Source organism: Mastigoproctus giganteus, chromosome 9 (assembly GCF_048544385.1).
Source record: "Mastigoproctus giganteus isolate SK-2022 chromosome 9, ASM4854438v1, whole genome shotgun sequence".
In the NCBI taxonomy this organism is placed as follows: domain Eukaryota; kingdom Metazoa; phylum Arthropoda; class Arachnida; order Uropygi; family Thelyphonidae; genus Mastigoproctus; species Mastigoproctus giganteus.
The window spans coordinates 134,004,506-134,031,058 of record NC_143583.1 but is presented as its reverse complement, the minus strand read 5'-3'; the positions used below and the strand labels follow the sequence as shown (position 1 = coordinate 134,031,058).

At 39.4% G+C, this 26,553-nt stretch overlaps 1 long non-coding RNA gene across 3 annotated transcripts in view; it reads left to right on the top strand.

The window, feature by feature from the left end:
* Positions 1–26,326, top strand: part of LOC150080751 (uncharacterized) — a 136,253-nt gene extending 109,927 nt beyond the window's left edge. For all 3 annotated transcript variants that reach the window (XR_016547366.1, XR_016547363.1, XR_016547365.1), the window contains 2 exons: positions 12,177–12,245; positions 25,997–26,326. This is a non-coding gene — a long non-coding RNA (uncharacterized LOC150080751). The remainder of the gene's footprint in view (positions 1–12,176; positions 12,246–25,996) is intronic.
* The last annotated feature ends 227 nt before the right edge of the window (positions 26,327–26,553 follow it).

Sequence of the window (26,553 nt, the reverse complement as noted above, 5' to 3'; positions counted from 1 at the left end):
ATGAAGCACTGTTGGGTGAGATTGGTCCGATACGACAGGAAGATATTCACTTGAGGCAGAATGACCTTCTATCGGTATGAGCGAACCCAGTTCGAACCAGCAGAACATACCCCATACCATGATACCAGTCCAACCGCTCGAGTGGTGAATAAGATCGAGATTCGTCAGACCACATGATCTTTTTCCACGGTCCAGTTTTGGCGTTGGTGGCACAGCTCCAAACGAATCTTTCGATTTTTTGCAGAAAGAAGTGCTTTCGTATAGGCACATTCAACTCCTACTGTATAGTTGGAAATAAGTCCTTGTCCTAAAATTGAATTTTTCAGTTCTCTTTAAATTTGTAATTTTTTCTTTGAAATGGTCGTTTATTTCTTACCGATACAAAATATATAAATAATGAATTATTACTATCAGTTCATTTTATCAGTCACAAAATATCCTTGAAATACGTGTTGTATTTCAATTTTTATTGAAACCTAGAAAGAAATAAAGAAATCGCATTACAGAAAGATGAACGAATATTACGTTGTGAAGTGAAAAGTATTACTTTTATATATTATTAGTTAATTAAATGGTGATTAATTGACAAGTTAATTAGTTATTTACGTTTCACTTCTATTGATCTCATAAAATGAAAAAAAAAAAAAAATCATTTAAAATAAGAAACGAAATATTAAATGGGCCTGATCTTATTTAACTTAATTATGGTTGGAAAAATGGCGTCTCCTAGGATTCAGAATTACATCGGAGGAGAGTAATGAAAATATGCAACATGAGTACATTCGTTGGCATTTATTTATTGGAAATCTTTCATTGGTTGAATGAAATTTCAATGCACAGGAAACAAAATCTCGGTTCTACCACTGGTTTCTAGTGGTAGCTTTTTGAACACCTTATTTCTTTCTTAGCGCCCATGTGGGTAGCATAGTTGGTAAAATCGCCGTCCTCCCCCACAGCAGATTTAAAAGAGTTCAAGTCTCGTCGATGATGCGAGGAATTTTTATGGGCCTTTTTCACAACGTGGCTGAGTTAGTCGATCTCAGGCGAGGTTAGCCTGGTTTGTCTCCCAAAAACTCTGGTTTTTCATCCAGAAAAACCGAAAATCGACCACAGAGCACACGGAATTTACAGACAATATATAGGAGGAATATGGCCTTAGTTGATGATGCTCCTAAAACCCAATTACAACAACAACAATCTTTCTTAGCAATATGAAGACTGTTCCAACCCACCAGTGTTATTTGTGAAATTTAAATCAGAAATTAATATCGTTCTAAAACGTTTGTTATCTCTTTCTTCTTTTAATTCTTTGAAAAGCCCCAAGGTGAATCCTTTGGTAAACCTCAGAATGCACATTCATCAGTATTTCTTTTCCCAGAAACAGATCTACTTTATGAATAATTATTACTCGTTTTTAAGTTTAGGATTATAATTAATATATTATAAAGAAGTTCTCATTAGTTGACAACGAAAGCATTTTTGATGTGTCTAAAATTCATAGTGCTTTTTTTTTTTCCACCTTAAAATTCTTTATCACAGTTAATTTCAAGACTTTCTTCCGATATTCGTTCTCTTGGGAATCCATTATAACCAGCATTACAATATGCAGGCATAAATTAGTTGTGCAAGCTGAGATCAGTTTGTTTATTAAAAAAAAAATTCTAATTTTATCTTTGCGCAGTAAAACGAAGTTAAAATTCAGTACTAATTTGCTCAGACGTTTGTGATGTTTTCGGCTCTGTCTTCGAACAGCTAAACACACTTTATTCTTTGAAAGAAGCCAAGAAAGATTAAGAAAAGGGATCTCTTCCTTTCCATCGATTCAGTAGAGACAACAGTGATTATCTCCGCCGAAAATGTTTATTTTCGTTATCTAAGTTGGTTTGGAGTTAATGAGAAAGAGCCACATCAGGTGTGCACGTCATTAATACACACACACACACGGGTTTATTTGCTCGTGCTTTCATTCCCTCGAGTTCCCACCAAGAATAACAAGGAAGATTCGGTGGAAAATTCATTTTTAGATATGCTGCTTCGTTACTTTCAGTGAGGTGAGTGCATGGAGCATTAAAGAGGCCCCCTTTTCTCCCAAAGTAAATGAATAATTAGCGCATTCGTAGAAATGTGAAATAACGAGAACTGGGAGAACTAACTTCCTTATAAAATTTCTGAAATTCGTTTGTATTACGTCAACAGCAGAGTGGAAGCATGAGATGTGATGCTGCACCTGCTTTGTGTCCTTTCTTTTGACGCTGTTGGTCCCTAATGCAGATGTTATCGCGTCTTTTCTGTGAATGTAGAGATGGGTTGTGAGTGAAATGAGATAGAAGAAGGTGCAATTTATTGTATGTTATATTATTAAAAGATTACGCGTAATACCTTAATTTTTTTTAAGTATCCTTAGAAACCTTTACGTCTCGTCATATTTTGTTTCATCGTGATGAAATCTGAAGTAGAGAAGAAGGTGGCGTTCACGATCTCCTCAAGTATCTGTTACGCAAGGGCAATTTCAGAAGATGGGTATAATTTCCAGGGTATTGCTCTGTCTCTTTCTTTCTGTAGCCTTCGCAGGTGGTATAGTAGATATAATCATTGTCCTTCCACACCGGATGGAACAGGCTTGGGTTCGAATACCTACAATGATGGGAGGTTACTTTTTTTTCAACGTGGTCGAGTTAGTTGGCCTTAAGGGAGGGCTGCGTGGTTTTTCGTCCAGTAGACTACAAATCGACCGAGAATCTATGCAATATGGATAGGAATGCAGACACGATATACTGACGCCTTAAAATCTTAACTTCTTTGGTGCTTAACGCTCCTAACCTAACCATAAACTTACGATCGTTCATCCTTTATACGCTGAAGAAATGAAATGCATAAATGGCAGGCAGTGAGAGCAACCCTTGTCCACTCAATCAAGACTAGGCAACACCTAGAATGAGAAGGATTAGAGAACATCCCTCTAAGATGCAGTCAGCTTAATTTGTCCCTGTGATTTCCATATCTTCCAGTTTTATAAAAGAAATCGTATCGCTGAAGTGATACTAATTCCCGCCTAAGAAATTTGTGAATGCTTTAGCGCTAAGAATGGTATTATGTGATGGTAAAGTGTGTTCTCGAATAAGTTAATGTTGAATTGACATCAGTTCACTATTAAGCCATCAATTTTATTAGTTTCTTTAATACACTGCTCGAAAAAATTAACAAAATATTTTTCATGAATTTTATTGTGAAGAGTGTTGCCGAAGGCGAATATTTGATATAATAGGCATCCTGACATGCAAATTCCGAGTGTTCAATTGAAATCGATCTACCACCTTACAGAACCGCACATTATGCAAATTTTCATGCCTATAAAAACACGATTGCGACCCCATCACTTCATTCCCGTTTTTTGGCTTGTTTGTCAGTGGGATAGCCACATCTCCTTTGTGGAGATGTGGCTATCCCACTGACATGATTATTTGAGATGGCGGGTCGTTGGATGACTTGAAGTCGGACAGTCGCAGACGAAGATGGCACGTTGGCTTAATGTGTCATACCGTGTCATCTCGGCACTGTGAAAGTAGTTTCAGGTGATAGAAACTGTTACAAAAAGAGTTGGCCGAGGGCTACGTCAACCAGAACAGACCGTTTTCTATAACAGCAAGATGGAATCCTACGAGGTCCTATCATCAATTATCTCTTGAGGTTGTTGCAGCCACAGGTGAAAACATTTGCAACTGGTCTGTGTTAAGAAGGCTCAATTCAACTGGGCACTACGCAACGAAGCCAATCATTTGTATCCCAAAAACCCAAACCACCACAGAGTTTGTCGAAACTGATGTCATGAGCATGTGACTTGGAGCCCTGACAAATAGGGTACAATTCTGTTCTCTGATGAGTCCCGTTTTAGCCTACAAACAGATTCTAGATGTTATTTCATCTGGAGACAACGAGGAATGCGGTAACATCCCTCCAACATCAGAGAAAGAGGCACGGTGGAGGCAATTTTCTCGCATAGGGGGGGAATAATGATCAACAGCCGTACCTCTCTTCACATTTTTGATAGGGTTACCAAGAACAGATCCTCCAATCCTACATGCAACTTTTTAGGGTGCAATTGGCCCAGATTTTCTTTTCATGCACGACAACGGCACTGCACATAGAGTTCAAGTGGTGGAGGAAATTTTTGAAACTGAAGATATCCAATGACTGCCGTGGCCAGCACGATCATCACACTTAAATCCAATCGAATATGTGTGGGACACTCTTGGGCGTCGTATTACACGCCGACAGCCAACTCCTCGGGCACTCTGTGAGCTAAGGTCTGCGCTGGCGGAAGAATTGGTTTTGTTTGCCAGAGAATCTTATATACACCCTTATATGGAGCATGATTTACCGCTGCTGTCAAGCCTGCTTAGTCGATGGAGGAGGATCATACGCGGTATTGATGTCATGCGCCCATATTTTCGAGCATCTTGTGCAACGTGACATTTTTCGTTATTCTTATACAACCCCTATAAATGTCGCTTATACCTGTCCGAAGTTTCTCGTTCTGTCATCATTTTATCATTATGTGGTACACCACCATACCAAATTTTTTCCCGCTTCACTGCAAGTTACTGGAGTTACACCACGTTTTCTACGTGTTCTGTTAATTTTGTCGAGCAGTGTTCCTATGAAAACGCAAATTCCTATGAATTTTTGTTTTACAGGGGCGCTGAATGAGCAGCTTTTTTTTATCTCAAACTTCATTAATTGCGTGAATGGAATCCTATGACAAATTCATTTAAATTTCTATTACTCGCCATCAATATCTAATAATATCGAAGGGGGAATCGAATCCAAGACCTTCAGTTCACCACCTAAACTCCTATCTGTGTGCTATTCAACTAGTCAGTGGCAAATGGCCCGAAATATAGAACCTAAAGTTTAATGCTTTTAAAATGCAAGGTTATGCATTTGGAGAGACAAAACTCTGTAGATACGTATAAGCTAGGGGAAGGGGAGCAGCTAAAAGTGGTTCAACTTGAAAAAAAAAGTGACATGAAATCTTATACGTAGTTTAATGAGGCTGCTAGGAAGGTACCAAGAGGTCCTATATACGATTTATAGGAACTTTGTTGTAGGAAGAAGGACGTTATTATCCAACTTTACAAAGCGATGGTTAGCCTGCATTTGAAATATTCTATTCAAGTCTGGGGACCGCATCTAAAAAAAGACACAGAGAATCTGGAGAGGATCCAGAGAAATAATGAGTGCAAAGCGATGCACAAATAAGGAACAGCTTAGAAGGCATGAACTGCAGAGTTTAACAACCAGACATCTAAGGGAGATCTGACTGAGGTGTGTAAGGCACTGAATGAATTGGATAAAATGAATGAGGAAGGTAGAGTAGCTGGGTTTTAGGTTAGTCTATTTATTTACTCCAATTACAGTTTATTTCTCCAAAATTCTCGAATTTTTCATCCAACAAACAGGCAAACCGACGATACATTTACTTCATGACCTTTGTTTTCATAGCGAAAGCTCTAAACAAACAAACAAACAAACAAAATAATCGTTTGGTCCGTGTGGGGGTAAGGTGTTCACTCACTCTGTGTGAGATCGCTGGTTCCATCTAAACAATTGTCAAAGAAGTAGCTCTCTTAAATAAATTGAAATTCGCTCCTGGAAGTGGCGCTTTTTGAGAGCAGAGTATTTCAATTTGGAAATTCGCTAATCATCGAAAGATTTTGGCAGAAGTAAAGCCACGATAAAAGATTTTTGTCATTTTCCTTCCCCTAACTTTCGCTCGCCTATAACTCGCTTTACCCTAGATTTTCGGAAGAGAGAAAAATTTTCAGAAAAGGCAAATTAAAATTCAAAAAACAAAACGAACATAATGAGAAAAGCATGCGGGGAAAATGGCTGGAAGAAAGGCCCGCCGCGAACTGAACAGAAGAATGCGTGCAGAAAAAGAAAGACGTTTCGCAATTACAAATCTTCCATGCCTTTGAGTGCCGCCTCAACGAATAAAACCGATAGAGGACAGGTTTGCTAAGCAAAGCAGCACTTCTTTCTTTGTTTCATAATAAGAGCATTCTCTTTATTGATTTCTCAGACATCAAATGTACGGACTCCCTTAAGGCACTTTGCCTTCGGATAAATTTGTTACGACGAGTTCGTCTAACGGAGACTAAAGATTTAGGAGCACGCGCAGGAACATTGAGGCCATGCGAATGCTTTTCTACAGTGATGTTGATGCGTGTAGTAGAGTTGACATTGTCATCTTAGGAGGACAGTCGACCGAGTGTGAATTACTGCTACGTATAAATTGGTTACCAAATATTAGGGAGAGCCTGCTTTAGTCAGCGAGAAAAATCATCCGCGATGATGGTCAAAAGAAATCAGCCACAGCGAATGCTGGCCGGAACAGAGATAATGTGCTTGGTGATGTAAGAGAAGATATGTTTCTTTCTTTGTAGGACTTTGAAATCGGCGATTTCTGTGACGTAAAACATCGTTAAATTAAGCAACATCCAATGCAGCCTAACAGTTGCTAGATTTCGCAGCCCATGCGGGTGTAGCAGTTGGTATATTGTTTGTTGTTTGGTTTTTATTAGCATTAGCAACTAAGGCCATATTGCTTCGGGATATGCGGTGGTCAATCCCTGACCTTTCCGCATCCTCCGTGTTTGGTGGTGACGGGCTCGAACCCCGGTCTAATCAAGAAGCGTGTGCCACGCACTGCTGCTTCTTCCCATCTGGCTACGGAGGTGCCTGCAGTTGATATAATTACCGTCCTCACTAACCCACGCCCTCGTGGGTAGCACAGTTGGTAGAATCGACGTCCTTCTCACACCGGGTGGAAAAGACCCGAGTTCTATTTACGTCGATGACAAGAAGAATTTTTATGGGCCTTCTTCAGAACGTGAATGACTTAGTCGGTTTCAGGCGAGGGTAGCATGGTTTTGCTCCCGGAAACTGGATTTTCGTCCAGAAAAATAGATAAACCACCATAGAATATACACGATTTACAGATAATATAGCCTTAGCCGCTGATGCGCCTAACACCCTATAACAAATTAATTCCCAACCCGGGAGGAAAAGACCCTGAGTTCGAATACCACAGATAAAGCGAGAAAGTTTTGTTATGGGATCAAAGTGGTCGATCTTGGACAATGCTTGCGGGGTTTTTTTCTCCTGGAAATATCGGTTTTTCGTCCAGCGAACGGGCAAACCACAGAACACACACAATTAACGGACGCTATATGCAGGGTTATTCAAAATGAAGTCCGGGGTTTCAAACAATTCCTGTACACACATGAGCAGATATAAGAAAAAAGAAATATTTCCAGAATGCAAGTATAATAATGAAGTGTTTTTACATACCTCATAAATGTTCAATATGAGAGCCTTTAGTGAAATCGCACATTCTGCTTATTCACTTTCCCCGACAAATGGAAGATCGATTCATCAGAAAAAATCACTCTGTCAGCAAAGTGGCGTTGCACAACGGTAACAGATTTACTTACATGAAACTCCAACACAGTAAAAGCTTTCTCATTACATTCCTAAGGTATGTCGCAACAGAGCAGAACTGGCGTCACAGGCAAACGAACGACTGCACGGCGGTATGCGTCCAACGCCATCTGGTGGTTAGCCGTGCAGCATACCGAACATCGCGAGCGTGGGAACGAAACTTGAGATATTATGCGTTCTTTCGAGATGGCTACAAATGATTATGACACATGCGCTTTCCCAAAAAAAAATTCTGAAACCCCGGACTTCATTTTGAATAACCCTATGTATATACTGGTGTGCAAAACTTAAAGACCAACACTATTTCTAAAGGTTACAACCACAAAATCTTTACTTAAGGTACTCTTTACTGATGAGAGTAGATTCAGTCTCAGCAGCGATTCTGGACGTCAGCTAATCTGGCGAGAGGTTGGCACACGGTATCACCCCGCAAACATCATTGAAAGGGATCGAGATGGCAGTGGAGGTGTTCTCATCTGGGAAGGGGTTATCTTGGATGGACGTAGACAACTCCAGACATTGGAAGGTGGTACTGTAACTGGTGCACGGTACTGTACTGAGGTAATCCTTCCCTATGTGCGTCTGTTCCAAGGTGCCTTGACCCCGAGTTCCTGTTTATGGATGATAACGCCACACCCCATCGCACTGCAGCTGTTGATATGCTTTTGGAAAGTGAGGACATTGTTCGTATGGATTGGCCTGCCCGTTCCCCTGCCGACCGATTGAAATCCCATCTAACACATATAGGACGCTCTGGGGCGTCCTAGCGGCACGTCCACACCCACCAGAAAATGTTCACCAGCTGAAGATGGCGCTGACAGAGGAATGGACGATGTTACCCCAAGAACTTATCAACAACATTGTTCTAAGTATGGACAGGCGGTGCAAATCCTGCATCGACATTAGGGGTGGCCATATCTTCTACTGAGGACCACCTTTTCCTTTTGTTCCGTCTTTGGCAGTGATGCATCTGTATCATGGCAGGCAATGCTATGTTACCATTTTTGACTAAAGTCCCTCTGTACCACTTTGTTTCCGCTGGTGTGTCATTGTTGTTTCTTTCACCACTTTTGTACCTCACGAGGTTCCTTTGGTATGCTTTTCCCATATCCAGGCCACTCCTATGAGAAGCTACAGGTGAAAACCTGACTGGTCCTTAAATTTTGCACACCAGTGTATTGTGTTATAACAAGGAGATCATTAGAAGGAAACCGCCATGGAGTGTATTGAACCACTGAGATTAATTATGAGAGCATCTTTGGATTCGGGGGAGATTCTTTGGATTGGAGAAGTGCCAACATATCGCCAATACATAAAGACGGTTCTAAGAGGTAAGTTGATAAGTGCAGACCGGTCAGTCTGACTTCAGTGGTAGGAAAAATCTTAGAGGCAATGATTAAGAGTGCAATCTAGGAATAATTACATATATATATAGCATTCTGAAGAACACATGACATGGCTTTGTGTTAAAGGAAAATCATGTCGAACGAACTTAGTAAGCTATTTTGACAGAGTTACTCATGAGCTGGATTTAGAGAACAATTTCGGCATAGCCTATTTGGATTTTAGCAAAGCATTTGAGTCGGTTCCTCATGAGAAGTTACTGTATAAGCTTGAATAGGTTGGGATTACTGACAAGATTCTAAGATGGATTACTGGGGGGCTGCAGGGCAGAAGGTTGTGATTAATGGATATTCTTCAGATTGCCGTAACGTCAAAATGTGGGGCCCCTCAAGGATTGGTTCCTGGACTACTGTTGTTTTTCATTTTCATAAATGACATCAACGAAGGGATAGACGGCGTGATGCCAAAATTGTAGGCGATGTAAAGATTGGTAGAGTCGCTAATGATAAGTGCCAAGCACTCCTCCTTCAGGATGACTTGAACAGAGTTCAAAGATGGTCAGAGAAGTGACAGATATGTTTTCATGCTGCTAAATGCAAGCTCTTACACTTGAGGAACAGCAACCCCCCAAATAAATTATACTCTTGGTGGGGTTGAAATAAAAACAATGGAGGAGGAAAGGGACCTGGGAGTTACAATACAGGCAGATATGAAGTTTTCTGAACAGTGCAAACAGGCAGCCAGATGTCGATGATTTATCGAATGTAATCCTGTAGAGATAGGGAGGTCATAATCCCACTGTATAAGGCAATTGTAAGACCACATTTGGAATACTGTGTTCAAGTATGGAGATCTCATCTGGAAAAAGACGCCAAGTTTCTTGAAAGGGTCCAAAGAGGGGAATTCGAATGGTGAGATCGGAAAAGGACGACTATAAGAAGAAAGACTCCGATTAAAATGAATGAAGGTGTAATTTTCACTGTTATAAAGAATTCCCGAACTCGGTGACATAAATTCAAATTACAGAGGTTGAGGTTTAGATTAGATTGTAGGAAGTTTTCTTTTAGCTAGCGAGACGTTGATTAATGGAACAGGTTGCCTTTATAGGTAGCCGAGGATGACAGCTTGAATAAATTAAAAGGTCAACTAGATAGTTACCTGTGTGAAGAGGGAAGCAATATACTTGTATTTTCTTATCTACTTGGTGTTTTTGTTTTTTAATAGTGCAGCAAAAGCCTATGATTTCTTTGCAATATATAACGAATACTGTTGCTATTAATGTTGCAGATGCTCCTAAAAGTCTACAACAACAGCAGCTAGATTTGGCAATGATAGATTACTTAGAATTAAGTATTTACTTAATTCTTAAGTGAATAATGCAATTTCTAACTAATGTGAAGCATGCCGGTTGCTGAGCAACGACACAGAAACGCACTTCAGTGTTTATTATTCAAACTACCCACTTTGAGAACACCAGATGCAACACCTTAGGGACACCCAAGGACTAATTTATAAACTCATGTGTATTATGTCCATAAATTGCTTATGTTCTCTGTTGGACTTGCCTGTTTTTCTGGAAGAAAGGGGATTCGAACATGCCTTTGAATTTATACCTCATGTGTGTTGTCTGGGCAAGCGAGTTCGTGTTTATGGATGATACTTTATCCCTTTAAGCTTTAAACACTCCAGTCAGGTCTCCTCACTTCCTGAGACTTTGCAAAACTGAAGTCTTTCTTGATAAGGATATCCTTTTTTGACCCCGACTAAACTTACTGCTTTTCTTAATACCCTCCCACATTCCACATCCTATATGAGGCTTCCTGACTTGTATGCAGTACTCAAGATGAGGCCTGACCATTGCCTCATACAATGACGTTGCGAAGAATGAAGGAGACCTACCAATAATTGTACAGCTTGATATGAAGTTCTCTGAACACTTCAGACAGACCTCTGGGACAGCTTGTTGGGTTTTGTGAATGATATACAGAAAATATTTCTGGCACGAATAAGGAACTGATTATCCCATCGTAAAAATCAATGGTTAGGCTTCATTTTCAGTAATTCACACAGGTCTGGAAGCCTGTGTGATGAAATGTGTGCAGAGAAGGGCAATCAAAAAGGTGATCTTACCAGGAAAGGTTTCAGTTTTGCAAATTGCAGCTTTTGGAGACAAGGCACCTGCAAGGGCATCTGATTTAGGTGTTTAAGGCTTTGGATGGATTGAGTAGCTGAATTCTAATGGAATTCTTCCTCTTGCCCAGACAACACAACACGAGGAGGTATAAATTCAGATTGAGGAAGGATGATCGCAGGACAGATGTGCGGAAATTTGCTTTCTGCCATTGAGTAGTTCATTGTTGGAACAAACTTCCATCTGGCATTGTGGAAAGCGTTAATTTGAATACAATTTGAGGATTAGACAAATTATTGGAAGGGACTGGATGGGTAAATGAAGTTGGCAGTTTTTTTTCTTTTTTTACTTTTATTTTCTGATGCTATGAGTTTGCTTCCCTGCATTGTTTTCCCACTACAATACTAATACTTAAAATGCGCCTTGAAAACAATTCTTTTTTCGGATAAATAAAATCTAGAACGAAATACAAGAGAGTAGTCTCTCCAAAATTTATGGAGACATTAAATTGTGGAGGGCGGTTTGACTTAATAATCCGATGTGTTGCAAAACTTTGATTCCTCAAAGAAAGTTGAGAAAGAACAGCTTTTACGAGGAAATTTCATCCCATTTGCTCTTCATAATTACAAATGGAAGCAGAGTGCTTTAATCACTGCAGAGAAAACAGAAGTAGAATCGGAATGGTTCGCTTCCTAATTATTGTACTTTTACACCTAAACTTCCGACCTACAAACTGGGCTGTGACATCGTTAAAGAGTGGAGGGCTAAAAATGGCCGCGCAAATATACCATAAACCTGGAAGGAGTTCACTCCAAGCTGCGATCGAAAACAGTTTGAGCCCATTACAGTAGTAGACCTTTAGATAACGGCTTGCAACGGCAATAGGCCAACTGGGACATATTAGAGGACATGGCGAGCTTGTACCATCACCTCCGAAAAGAGCGAGACTATGTGGTGTCGTTCTGCTTAATAACCCGGGATTCGCTGTTAAAGTTTCCACCTTCGATTGAAAGGAAGCGCAGCAGCCCGCTGTTGGAGTACAGCAACTAAGAAATAGGGCTTTGCCATGCGAAAAATGTTAAAACAGGTCACAACGTGGTGTAGTAATAACACAGGCTCGAACTGAGAGCAGTAGTGTGTCATTCGGGTGAAATCTCGGGAGAAATCCTTAATTACCTTTCTTCTTCTTCTTTTACAGTCGTGCAAGAAACGCACTGTCAAGCAGGACCTTACAACTTTGCCACCAAACACGGAGGAGAGAGACCAGGTAAGTCACGATTGGAGCTGTTTATTGTGTCTTAGCTTTCTGTATTTTGTCCTGGTAGTTAAATGATAATAATAAAATCAATTTATTTACAAAAGTATTTTAAATATACACTTTTCGTAGTGCCTTATGGATATTTTAAACGGTTACCACATTTATTTAAAAATATTCTTTTATAAACGTAATGGAATTACCGTGGAAAAAGAAGATATCAGCGACTTCAAGAGAGGCATGATTGTTTGTGGTCAGCGCAAACAATCCCTGACAAAAATGAATTAACATCAAGGATGAGGAATACCAGCGCATGCTCTGCAGAGCAATGCCAAGAACGACTGCTGACGTCATCGAAGTAAAGGAGATTCAACTCGCCATTATTTGCGATCCTAATATTTTGACAGGCTAGTGCGTATCAATTTGTACAGTTTGTATAATTACTGGTCTGAGCTCCCTTTTGACTTTCTGTGTCTTGCGCACGCGCTCGTTAAGGGCTCATCAAAATGGCAAAATTGTCCTCGACACAACGCGATTTCCCCTTTCGAATTTTACGAGCGAAGCAAACAGATATTTGGGGAAACAAAACTGAAGGCAGCGGAAAATAAAGGAAATGAGAGCGCGGATCGGCAACGAATTATTGACCACGACAAACACAACAATAAGATACACAATCACGTAAAGGAAAAGGTCAATCGGCACATGAAACTTTTATTGATCCGCGGTATTGGACTAAGAAAGGAGGCAGAAGCTGTCGTGACGCAGGATGATTATTAGCTGGTGGAAACATTAAAAGCAATGGAGCATCATAAAAATATGAAGCATCAAAAAATCATGGGAACACAAAGCACGCGGAGGAAATGGAAGAACCGCATGCTGACGTAGAAATAATGGCCGAATACCGCGAATAGAAATCCGATACGACTTTAAATCGAATAAAGTTTTAAATATGAAATAGGACTTTTGTCACGGCAGCGGAATTACAGGCGGATGGAGGTTCAAAAATGAAACGCATCAAAGATGGATGGCGCCATTTCGTTTGGCTCGATTTATGAATATTGATACGCGGATCAGTATTTCTCTGTGACTCTCAAGGACTTAAAAGAGAAAAATGTTTAATTATAATAGATCGGGCATGCCACTGAATGTTTTATTAACCTGGTTTAGCGAGGTCATCGATGCACAACAGGAGTTCTCTGGAGGATAGTTTTAGGCAGAGGAAATGTATTTGAGTAGGCCTACTCCCATTTTCATTAGGCATTGCAGTTAAAGGTTTTTGTCTGATCACTGAAACATCATTCTCTCACGTACCACCATTGCCGATGTGCCTGAATTGACCTTTGATATAAAAGTTTCAGTTTCAAAGTTATAATATAGTTTGCAATATAGTTTTACAAAGATTTGCAGACCACCAGGTTTTAATTACTAATAATGAGGAGGAATAACAGAGCTCCTTGGATATCTTGAAAGTAAAGGAGTACAATATGAAGATTAACACCAAGAAAAACCAAGATAATGTTAATTTCAAAGTGGCCAGGAAGAAGAATCAATGTAACATTAGATGGAATAAGATTGGAACAGGTGGACATATGCAGATACTTGGGAAGCATAATGACAGAAAACGGGGAAAGCCTGGAGGAAAAAAAAATTGTAATGAGCAAAGAGGCATTTAGTAATAGAAAAGGACTATTGAGAAGAAGTTTCAAGAAGGAATTAAGAAAGCAAATGGTGAAAACATTAATATGGACTGTTGTACTTTATGGCTCAGAGACATGGACACTGGGAAGAGAGGTGATCAGACGGCTAGAAGCTTTCGAGATGTGGGTGTGGAGGAGAATAGAAAGGGTGAAATGGGTGGACAGAGTGAGTAATGAGAAAGTTTTGAGGAAAGTAAGAGAAGAGAGAGAACGTTAGTAAAATAACTAAGAAGACAAAAGAACTTTTATAGGATATGTTTTGAGAAGAGAAAGCATGCTGAGGAAAGTGATAGAGGGGAAGATGTGTCGGAAGAGAGCTGTTGGGAGAAGGAAAAATTGGAACGATGGATTGGATGGGAAGAGGAAATTATGCAGGAATTAAAAGGAATGGAGCCCTGAACCTGCCTGTGGGCAGACAACTTGAAGAAGAGAATATAGTTAATGACATATGGACTGGAAAATTTTAAGAAGTTTTCAGAATTATATCTTCCTTTCACGTGATTTGGGAACCAGCAGGATTTAGACTGCTTAGATAACGTCAGGGTGTGTGTGCAGTGCCAAAGCATCTAAGACTTATGAGGTGTCAGCATCTTTAAATCGCGTGTATTCTATGGTCGATTTGCCTGCTTTGCTGGATAAAAAACCCCAGTTTCCAGGAGAAAAAACCATGCAACCTTTTCCTGAGGCTGGCTAACTCAGCCACGTTGTGAAAAAGTCCATAAAAATTGTTCCAGTCATTGACGGAATTCGAACTCAGGCCTTTTCCTGTGCTCCCGAGGGGCTTTAGATAATGCAGTGGAACAAACAAAACAAAGGAACAAAGTTTGCCTTTACAACGAGTTACGTGGCATTAGAAGGTGAGACCTTTTGTCCAGCAGTGGACTTACAATGGTTGAAAAAGAAAGAAGAAGATCCTGGCATTACACTAACCTTCGAAGTAGTGTTATAGAAGGGTCTCGTCTCTTAAACAAATAACCTTTCGGCCTAGACCATCTGTTTGAAAGTTGTGAAGTAGCGCAATACCAATGCAACTCTCTGCGAAGGCAAAGTTTTTGTTGCGAGCATTAAGACTGTCTTAGCAGTGTAAATCAGCTAGCCACGAAAGGACAAGGAGCCCCACATTTCTAATAATCTAAACCTGTCCACTTACAGAAATAATAGTAAAATAAATTTGGAATTATTAATAGTGCGTAGAAGACAGTATCGATAAACAAAAATTCTAAAATTTAAATTTAAATATTTCAAATAAAATATGTTTAAAAGATTCTGGACACCTAATTGAAAATTTCTTTATTCCGAAAGTGCCTGACATCCTAAAAGCAATAAATAAAAAATTTCTTACAACCCTCTGACTGAAAAGTAACTTCGAGTTAAGCCAAGGATACATTAAGTAGTACCGAAAAGTACCGGTATTGTAACGGAGGTAATGTACCTTAAAAGGTCTTGTGAATTTAGGAAATTTTGGCAGTGCATAAAGGACTAGACAGAGAAGCATGAACATGGAAAGTTTTAATGATGTAGAAAAAAGTTGGCTTAACAAGCAATTCGCATAACGAACTAGAATAAGGCACTGAAGGGTGGTTAAGAGAGTACTTCATGTGGTACGGTTACGATGAAAGAAAAGAAGAAAATCGTATAAAAGTTTCGAAACGAAATGTCTGTAAAATATTGGAATAAACAAGGTACGTTATGAGAGTGAACATGGAAAGACTTTCAAAACAAATTTTGTTTCCGAAGCCAAAGGATTCGAAGATACCAAGCAAGAGAGAGGGAAAGAGACCAGGAAGATGAAAAAACCACGGAATTATATATAAAAAAGACAATATGACAGATAAAGGAAAAATGAGTCATTTACATATGTCATCCATGGCATCACAGTGGAGCCCAATGGGTTGCACAGTTGGTAGGATCACCATCCTCCCTACATCGCGTAGAAAAGACCTGAGTTCGAGTCTCGTCGATGACATGAGGAATTTTTATGGGCCCTTTTCACAATGTGGCTGAGTTAGTTTGTCTCTGGAGAGGGTGGCATGGTTTTTTCTCCCGGAAACTCGGGTTTTTCGTCCAGGAAACAGAAAATCGACTTCAGAACGTGCAATTTACAGACAGTATCCACGGAGTAGTATGGCCTGAAGTCGCTGATGCTCTTAAAACTCTAACAAAAACAACACCATAGTGGTTTCAATCTGGATCCACACTCCTTCGGAGATGGGAGGAATTCTTATCTCCTGTTATTTATGCCTTGACGCTCTTATGAAAGACCTTACAAATAATTTTCTAAATAAATTTTGCGAATAAAGAAGTTATCAATAAGGTGTACAGAATCTTTGAAACATATTTTATTTGAAATATTTAAATTGAAATTTAATTTTAGAATTTTAAGAGGGTAGTTGGTCGCAGAGTAAATCTGTAGTGGATGTGCACGTAAAGACTGTCCCTATAGAAGGACTACTGAGCAACAACACGTGCTTATCTTCTGACACCGTTAAACAGTAACAAGTATAGTACTTAGTGACGCACATTAATCTAGAATGAAAGCAAATCTTTCAGATAACGTGACATTTCTTTAAAGAAAATAAATGAATGCTAGAAAACAGTGAAGTAGAATTTTGGCATTGTATTTTAATCGATTCTGCTTTATTTATTTTTTTTCTTGCTTTCTTTTTTTTGTCTTTCTTTCTTTCACTAGCTGCAGCCGGCACTTGCAGATATATGCACTGTCAGCTGTTTGAAGATCATTCGGCAGAGGATTTCAGAAGGAGTTATTAAGTTGAAAGTTGTCTGCACCGAAGTGTGTAATTTGAAGAGCCTGCTAAGTATTTTCTAATATCCAGCCAGACGTGACAGAAATCCGCTTGTTAGATCATCACAAGCTGGTAATTTGTTATTCGTCCCATCCGAAAAAAAAGGGGGGAGGGAGAAGAAGAAAGAAAGGAAAAGGAGAGTATTATTCATCAGCAAGAATCGATTTTATAACTCTCTTACTGTTGGATGCCTCCGACACAGAGAGAGGGAGAGGGGGGATGCACTGGCGACAGTGTTTGGCTCGCGTGAGAGGTCTGAGAAATATTTTCATCTCCAGTCAGCTGAGAATGGAGTTCTGTCTCGCGTCGGGTTAAAAACTCGAATCCATTGCGCACTGTCCCCTCTGTGTCTTCACTTCTTGGTGATGGCATCGTTTCAAATGATTTTACACGTCAAAATCATTATCTTTTTCATTCGGTGTTAGCATGACAGAAGAGAGACACCACGTAGGACAATTACTTTACTGCTCTGGACACCATAAGGACGAAAGGTAAATTGTAATGATTTGATTCTAGCACAGATTACCTCTACCTGAATTAGATTTTCTTTATTAGAATTTTATATAAATTTTGGTAAAGCATGCAACTGGAAATTTCTTATTTTTTCTCAAATTAGAAGAGCCTAACGATTTACCTTACCATTTCAGCAATCTATATATCTTCTACAATTCTGTTACTATCCTTATTACGGATTTAGAGTACTGGAATTGACAAAAAAAAAACACAGACTAGTAAATGTAAAGTCAGTGAGGGTGTAGATGGAGTAAAATCGGTATGCAGATTGTACCTACTGTACTTAAGGTGATCAAGAGGCATGCAGTTTTGGACAAAATAATGTTAGAGCCACTGGGTGATACCCAACAAGCAACGCTAAACGACTTTCCCTCGGAAATAAATAGCGAGTGTCAGATGGAAACTGTTTGATCAGGCAGTTGCGATGGTCCCAGGAAGAGCGAATTGCACTATCGTGCCTCTTGTGTACAGTGATCAGCACCGGCGAAACAGCGTTAGCGTGCCTTTATGAGATGGCACGGCGATCAATGAGCCAAATCTTAAGTAAAGAGAGACATTTTGGAATTCCTTCACGGTGAGCCTCGGGGTGTCAGACCTTCGGGTGTATACGATAATCCTTAACGTATGGCAACAACTACGAACTGACAGCGACGATGATAGAGCACAGCCTATGCGATCGGGCGGCAGATGCGAGGTTTTATGATGTTCCGGAGCAGAAAGTCGCTTGACTGACTGAAAATGCGTTGCTGAAGAATCCAACGTGTCTACAGCAGCAGCGGCGACTCTGCTGCGAGTAATTCTTGGCTTAATTTTCACTTTTTTTTTTACTTCCTTCCCTCGGTAGAAGTTTGGTGGAAGTTTTAACTGTGGTGACACAAGTTTTTGCCGTATTTGTTACCCGCGATCTTTTATACACGTAAGAGATGCGTCAGCGAAATACCCACTTAGAAGGTTGGAGAACAGCCATGCGTGAAGAAAAACAGCGAGTGTTGTCATCGCGCTGTTCCCGCCATACTTAATACGGTACGTGGACCGCAAGGAGGAAGGTTTTTGCCTAATTACATTAGCATTTTGGGTCGACCTATGTTATTCTAATAAGCATCCCTTAAGTACGTTAGCAGAGGCATAAACTTAATAAAGCTGAACCACATGTTTACGGCACAACTGACTCAGCACACATTCCAATGTCTCGCCATAATCAGCGCTCACTCACATCTGCTGCGTATGGACTTTTTTTTTTGGTGGCAGATTTTAGTTTACTTACATTTCTCGCCTTTCTTTTTTGCAACGAGATGATTGTGACAATGAGCAAGTGAGACAACGAATAACAAGTCACGATCTTTGCTTTTGACACAGGGACCATGGACTAATGAAGACATTCTTTGAAATTGAGAAATCGTCAAACAGCTGGAAAATGAAACGTTGCACTTGTTGGTGGGTTCATTTGTCGAGGGAGAAAAGTGCTAGATTAGCGGATATACATTAATTTGAAGGAAATTATGAATTCGTTATGTTAACAAAGTTGGTTTTAATATCAGTTAATAACGAATTAACTTATATTAAAACCAATCTCGGTGTTAATTACTTTCGATAAAAATATTTGTTGCTTTTGCCGCTGTCTACGGGTAGCAAAAAGTCGCTTTCTGGTTTCTTGCTGCAGACCTTGAGTAATCAAAAAGATCTGCAGCTTCCCAAATATTTACTAAAAGAATATTTGAGACTGTGCGATTCGGCTTCTTGTTAGGCAATGTAAGATTTATTTGCAGTTAGGACTGTGACTTCTCCCTCCCCCAAATAATAGTTATTGGGAATCATTTAATTTAGACCACGATTCAAATCCTAGATTGAATGGGCTACAATTAAGTGACTTATATCCTTAGATTAAAGCCGATTAAATTAGTCTTTGATTAATATTGCCATTGTCCCTAGTGAATAGCACAATTTGTAGATTCGCCGTCCTCTCCACTCGGGATGGAAAAGATCTCAATTCAAATCCCTTCGATGACGAATTTTTATGGGCCTTTTCACAACCTGGCTGAGGTAGTCGATCTGAGACGAGGATGGCATGGTTTTTTCTCCCGGAAACTCAACAAACAGCAAATATTACAGAACGCAGGCATAAGAACATATGCGGAGCAATATGGCCTAAGTTGTTGAGGCTCCTAAAACCCTAAGTGAGCCTATCAAATAATTCTTAAGTGGATTCTCTTCACCTGTAGTTTCTTTAGTAGGCTTCAGGATTCCTCACTTGGATCATACTTTTTAATGTATACACTAATCACCTGACCCTATTCGGTTTCCCTAGATCGCCAAAATCGTTTTTCCTAGTGGGATGGGGTCAGAACGTTACTGTTTTCCCAGATGATATTAAATTTTGTCTCACGTATAAATGATGATTGTCGCAATCGCCACTTAGCTCGTGATTTGTTCTCATTGTGGGTTTCATTTAACAAGTACAATCTTGACTTAAGGAATCTCAGACAAACTTCTATTCCATTCCTTCACACAGTTCATTCTCAAATAAATCTTTGCTACAAGTCACCAACAAGCAAAAATTACAAGTTAAAAAGCATAAACCCACCTCGGGTTAATCAGAAAAGTGTTCTTCAATATACATTTGCACTTATTTTTCTAGTTTTTTGTGGTCGGTTTGTCCATCCAGAAACAAGAACCAGATATAGTCAGATTTTTGTTTCTGAATGGACACGCCCACCGTAGCTTCACCCAGCCTTCCTTAGCATCTCTTCTCCATTGACTGTATGCTGGTGGATTATCTTCCCATGTTCTTCATTAACATCACCCCGACTTGATCTGAAATCCAGGTGAGAGTGCAAATAATGGAGCTTGACTGACATTCTTCCGTAAGATTTAATCAACTTGAAACTATTTCTTTGTAATTTTTACTTAGGTTACCAAATAAGTCATTTACTACAAGCTGAAACACTTGACAGCCATTTCGCTGAGCATCAGTTATTTTGTCTTACAGTTCTTGTGAATCCAACATCTGTTTAACTTGTGGACCAATAACTATGCCACCTTTCATTTTTGCATCGTATAATTTTGGAAAACTGACTGTGCTTGAAGGAACCAATGCTTCAACGAATTGTTTTGGCCAGTCCCAGCTTGATATGGGTTGGTGGAAGCAAGATTATTTCTTGGAACCATGGTGTCGTTTATTCCACTGTGTGCACCAGGCTGCAACTGAATTATGGCAGGCCAGTCTCATCTACATTGATGTCTCAGAGAAAGAGAAAGAAAAAAGCAAGGGGATTCCGACTAATACCAATTTCTTCATAAAATTCAGTCAAGTCAAAAAAGTAGCACATGGAAATCTGACATAGTATAAAACACGTTCATAAGTGTCGTGTCATTTCTCTTTGTGCAAGTCTTGCTGTTGGGATTCAGTAACGTCCAGTCTTTTAAAAGAGATGCCGAAGCTCTGCGCCGGATTTGGATAGACCCAAGTCCCTCGCTAAGTCATTAATTTCTTGCTCATTAGGAAAATGTGGCGCTTCATGTGAACATACTTTTGAGGTGTAATCCGAATTATTGTGTTCATCAAATTCATCATCCAATTCTAATGACTCTTCTCTGCAAGGTGGAATGGGAAGTGGCAGGTTTTTATTGTGTGTCACCGGAGCAATTGAGGGTGATGTGTTCGGTTACACTGCAGCTTTTGTCCTCTCCACAACGGGTGAAAAAGACCTGAGTTCGAGTCCCGTCGATGACGGGAGGAATTTTTATCGGTCTATTTTACAACGCGGTTGAGTTAATCGGTCTCAGGCGAGGGTATCATGGTTTTTACTCCCGAAAAGTCGGGTTTTTCGTCCAGAAAATAGAAAATCAACCTTAGAACACTCACAATTTACAGATAATGTACAACCTCCTTGCCTTAGTCGCCGATGCTCCTAAATCACAACAACAACACTACAGCTTTTCGATCTGCAAGCTTCTTAAACTTTGATATATCCATCAGGAAAATAGCAGTAGTCATTGTTGGTTTGTGGATTCTTTCCGTATTCGATGTATATACACTTACGAATACCATGAAACCATCTCTAATGTTGTCCTGCAACTACCGCAGCAGAAATGAGTTGGCCACAACTTCACTTTCTCTTCTACCAACTTAACAGTTGGCGATTCTACAAATTTAACAGTTGGTAGAATCGCCAACTTCCTTCGGACTTCGGTGACTCTGCAATTGAGGCACACGGAAGGAAAATGATTGGAAATGCATGCAAATCAGCAAGCGATGAGTTGCGCCGAGATATACAAACGATTAAAATATGGGACCGAACGGGCGGAAGCTTCGACTGATATAAAAACGAATGTAGAGATCGTGGAGTTCAAAGCTTCGCGTGTGTAACGCAGCTAAGAGTTTTGTCTCGTAGAACCGATTTCAGAGTGCAAGGAGGTTGCAGAGAATGCCGCCCTAGACGTCACCTTCGACACCGATACCTGCAAATCAGCGACTTTGACAGAGGCTAGATTATCGGTCTTGGAGTCGCTTCCTGTTGTGGGCCGTGACGATATCAGAAAATTCCAGTTTTTCGAAGATTATATACATAGCTTAAATATTCAAGGATAATTCCTTATTTTTAGTAGATAATAGAGTAGTTTTGATTACGTCTGCGCCGATAGCACAATGGTATCGTCACCGTTCTCCACACATCGGGTGGAAAAGGCCCGGGTTTGAATCCCGTCGATGATGCGAGGAACGTTTATGGGCTTTTTTCACTTTGTGGCCGAGTTAATCGGTTTCGGGCGTAGATAGCAAAGTTCTTTTTCTCCAAAAAAATTGGAGCTTTTCGACTTGAGAACACACACAGAATTTACAGACACAGTAAATTCTGTGTGTAATTCCTATGAGCTCCACAGAACGATAATCGCCAACATTAAGCCAAAAATGTTAACCCGGATTGGTTCAGTGGGTAATGTACTTACCTAAGAAATAAAAGTCACGGGTTCGATTGATGCCTCCTGTATGAGTACTGCGATTGTCCAATATTTCTTAATGTGAGGTATAAATAGTGCGATATAATTTCAGCAAACGAATCGCCTTAAAAACTAAATACATTCTATTCTACTCTTAAGTAATAATATCTTTATTGCAGGCAGTGAATAGTAACATAGATGCCTGATGCAATAATACACATAACAGCGACAACGGGGTTATAAATCATCAGTACAAACATTAATCGTATTTAGTGATTTGAACCCTGGTCCACTCAAAGAGCGCATGCTATTGCACTCATGCTCCTGACCACTCGGCTACATCAGGCCTGAGTACTATACTAAATGATATCAAAATTCCTGACTTTTTGAATTCCAGGTTTTTAAGGTTCTACTTGTAATTCTTCAACGTTTTTTGAATATACACCAGAATTGAGCTCGCAAAATAAGTTAATAACGTAAACATAATTAAAAGGTAATTAATTATAATAAAAAAACTATGTTTATTGAAGGAAATTGCCCAAAACTAGACCGGACTAACACACAAATCTCACCTCTGTCTAAAATAATGTTATTTAGAGTAAAATTTACCAAAATTCGAGGTATGTTTTTGATATCATCAGACTACCAATCTACCATTAACATAAACATTCTGAAGCAGGCTGAGTGCATGGCCAAGTGGTGTTTATGTGACGGGCAACTTCTAAATTTTATCGTTCGAAATTTTAAAAACGTATCCGCTGGGCCTGCCATTTATATCATCCAAAATATGCAGCGAAAGCTGAAGTCGCCGAAGCGAGAGTAGAAAAGCGCATGATCATTATTCCATGGATGAATGCCACGCATTAATTCTGGACAATATTTGGCGTAGACGCGGTACATGAGTTGTGGCATTATCAGTGAAAGAGGCAGGGGTATCATTTAGAATCTGTTTCATTATTTCCAAGCTCTCGCAATTAAGCCAATGAAGGAAAGTTTATTACATATACAGCCAAAACTTAGGGAGTGCCTTTGCCTAGAGGTCGAAGAATTGTGGTATAATCGATACGATCCTCCACTCGCCGACACCATTGATTCTGCAATAATTAGAATATTTATATTACTGAGATATACGCTAACAAGTCAACACGTTAATTTAAATGACATCCACCCTTTCGCTAAAGCAGGGGTCGCACACTCGCTGCTGGTGGCTGGTCGGATGCTGTCATTCTCTCTCTCTGTCTCTCAAGTTATATGAAAGTAATAAATTTTGTTATTTCGTAATCAGTTTCAGTTACTTCGAGAGTAATTCGGTGAAGATTACGTACTGACAAACCTAACTTGGCTACAGCATTGCTTGTAGTTACATCATAGAAGGACTGGTGCATGAGTGGCCTAAGATACCAATAATCCGAAAACCAACAAAACAACAATTCATACATCCATCTAAGGCCCATCTTTAAAAAGAAAACCTACCTGAATAAATTTGCGTATATTACTAAGCTATTCAAGTTGAGAAAATAAATTCACGTTTTGTTATTTACAATAAACTTTAAAAATTCGGAAAATGGCTTGGACAATTTGCCATAGTCTGGCTTGGGACTGCCCTAACTTAAGAAGTAATTTTTTAAAAATGTTCTTTATGGGCTTTTTCACTCCATGGCTGAGTTAGTTGGTTTCAGGCGTGGGCAGAAAGGTTTTTACCCACAAAAATTCGGTTTTTTCGTCCAGAAAACTGCACGCAATTTATGGACATAATTCACATGATTGGATGAGGTTGTTCTCGGGTAACCCTAATGTGACATTTAATTTGCTTTATTTATTTTTTTTTGTTCTTTTTATTGGCTATTTAATATTAAATTTGGAGATGAATTGCTATTGGTCTATTTATGTATTTATATTTTTTTTATGAAAACTCCAAACACGAAAAGTATAAACCTTTATTACTATTTATGAGTTGGAGGGGGGAATGCCAGAAACTTTGCTCTGGAGAGTAAACATGGGTTTCACCAATTCAAGCCTCCAATATGCAAAGTGGCGGTATTGCGCTGGTTTATGTGAGTCATCTACTACCTACCATTAGAGGAGGAGTTTGTTGTCGCAAAATGACAGAACTTTACCAAAATTCGGTCCACTTGACTCAAGTGTCACCTGAACGTCAGTTCAATCAGTGTTTTAGATCGCCAGTAACAAGTCCAGCTTGTCATACTTGAGAGAATGTCTGTGAACGCCTCAAGGACTTTACTTTCTCTTTAGCAGCAATGTGGCACGTGCTCAGTTAACTCCAAGGAAGAAAAAATGTAATTGCTCTTGATATATTTGTAGTAGTCTAGAATAGTGTAGACCGCTTACACAAGTAAGTTTAAACAGTGGTGAAACTTTAAAGGGAACTATAAAGGGGCGAATCTCAGTTATTTGGCGTGAACAGTGGTTGAATATTGAAGAGGTGGAAGTGCATAACCGTGGTGCTAAGGTACACTCAGAATAACAATGAAGTCAGCAACTGTAACTAGGTCCATTACAAGGTAAATATTCGACTGCTGTCCACAAATACAAAAATGCATCAACATATAAACAAAACAGTAATTGAAAGTCTACTCGTATCAAAGAGCACTCCCTAGATAATATAAGTACATTAGCAGTACAGAATATGCTCTTGAAATAGAATTAATACTTTGAAGTATATACCTGATTGGTAGTATTCGGGCACCGGAACAGAGAGACCGGTGTAATGGATAATGACTTATAAGGAGGAATAAAAGGACTCAGAGTAATTGGCCGAGCAACACACACAAGCAGTTTCAACAAGGCAGTGCAAAGGTACTTGGAAGCCCGGATGCAAAAGGGGTTAAGGAGCTTGGTTTATTTATGTTGAGACTTTCATGGGTCCCATAGATCTGGGGCCCTGGTGTGGCGCATACAATGCACTCCTCCCCCCTTTTCACGGCCCTGAGTTTCAAAATACGAATAATGATGAATTCGCCAGATTTCGGAGGATCTATTATTAAAAGATTTCTTTTGGGGACTTAACATCGCAATGGGAATAGGTAACGCTTGTGAATAGATTACTCTGCAGGGTTTATTTTTCCTCTTTCATTATTATGCATAAATCTTGAGTCTTTCAAACAAAAGTTTGCGCATTTCGAATTACAGGAAATTTGTCACAAATTTCAGTGTATGGCACTAAAACTTTATTCACATCCAACCGGCAATATGTTAGTGAAGCACGCTGTCTAACGTCATCAGCTTATTAATCCGAACTCTGTGAACTGGAAACATGGAACCCATAAGATCAGATAGTTAACCATAAGGGAAAAGTTAAAACATTTTCAACTTCTACCGATAAAATTTCATTTCTGCAGTTTCGAGTTTTAGAGAGTTGCTATCCACTGGGGTCTAAAAATTTCAATCTTGAACACTTCCATTGCAATATTCCAGTTTTATTTCTATTATATTCTGTTTGTAACTCTGAAAGGACATAGCCACGGCGGCCCTTAGAATTTGAAGCTGGAATTATTTCTTTAAAGTCAGAAATAGGACAGGAGGGAAATCATCATAGCCAATAAACTCACCACTTTTTTCTGCAACTGGGTTGCTGTTCATCATATGGACAGTTCTGACTACACAATACACGAATTTTCCATGGCTGTTATTATGGATAAATATCATACCATTAACACTGTTGCTATAAGCCATATATACCCTCCACTTGTATGTTAACACATTGGTTTTCGATAATTAATTGTAATATAAATAAACTGTATTGTAGATATTATCCCAATTAGCATCCATCATTAAAATTTTGTTCTATTTTCAGGCGATCTTTCTCCAATGGCAATTGCTGGTATCACTATGGGGGTAGTCGGTGCAGTAGCAGCCCTGATCATAACTGTATTTTTCTGCTATTTTGTGCACTTGCGCCAACAACAGGAAGGATCAACAAGCACCATCGAGACCAGAAGATACTGATCAGAGGAACTGCCAACAGAAAAGTTCGTGAGAATATTTTACTTAGTGAGAGATGGAGCAGAAACAAAAATCAATTCAGCCTCAATATACGAACTCAATTTAATCTATATTTACCAACCCTTGATTTCCATCATCTTCATTCAACTGCATCATTCGAAACGCATACATTGTGTTTGTAACCCGCATTTAAATATGTCTAGCATCTTCCATCAGAACTCATACAATTCTCAATATTTATGTATATTTTTTATTCCATTTATTTTCACAGTATGCATGCGCATAGATATCCGTTAAGCTTGTATCATTTCAGATGATCCCTAAATCATTCTCCCAGCCTATCGTTGTATTTTTCTTTTTAAGTAGAGATGAACTACTACTTCTCCCGCTCTTCACACATTTTCTCCA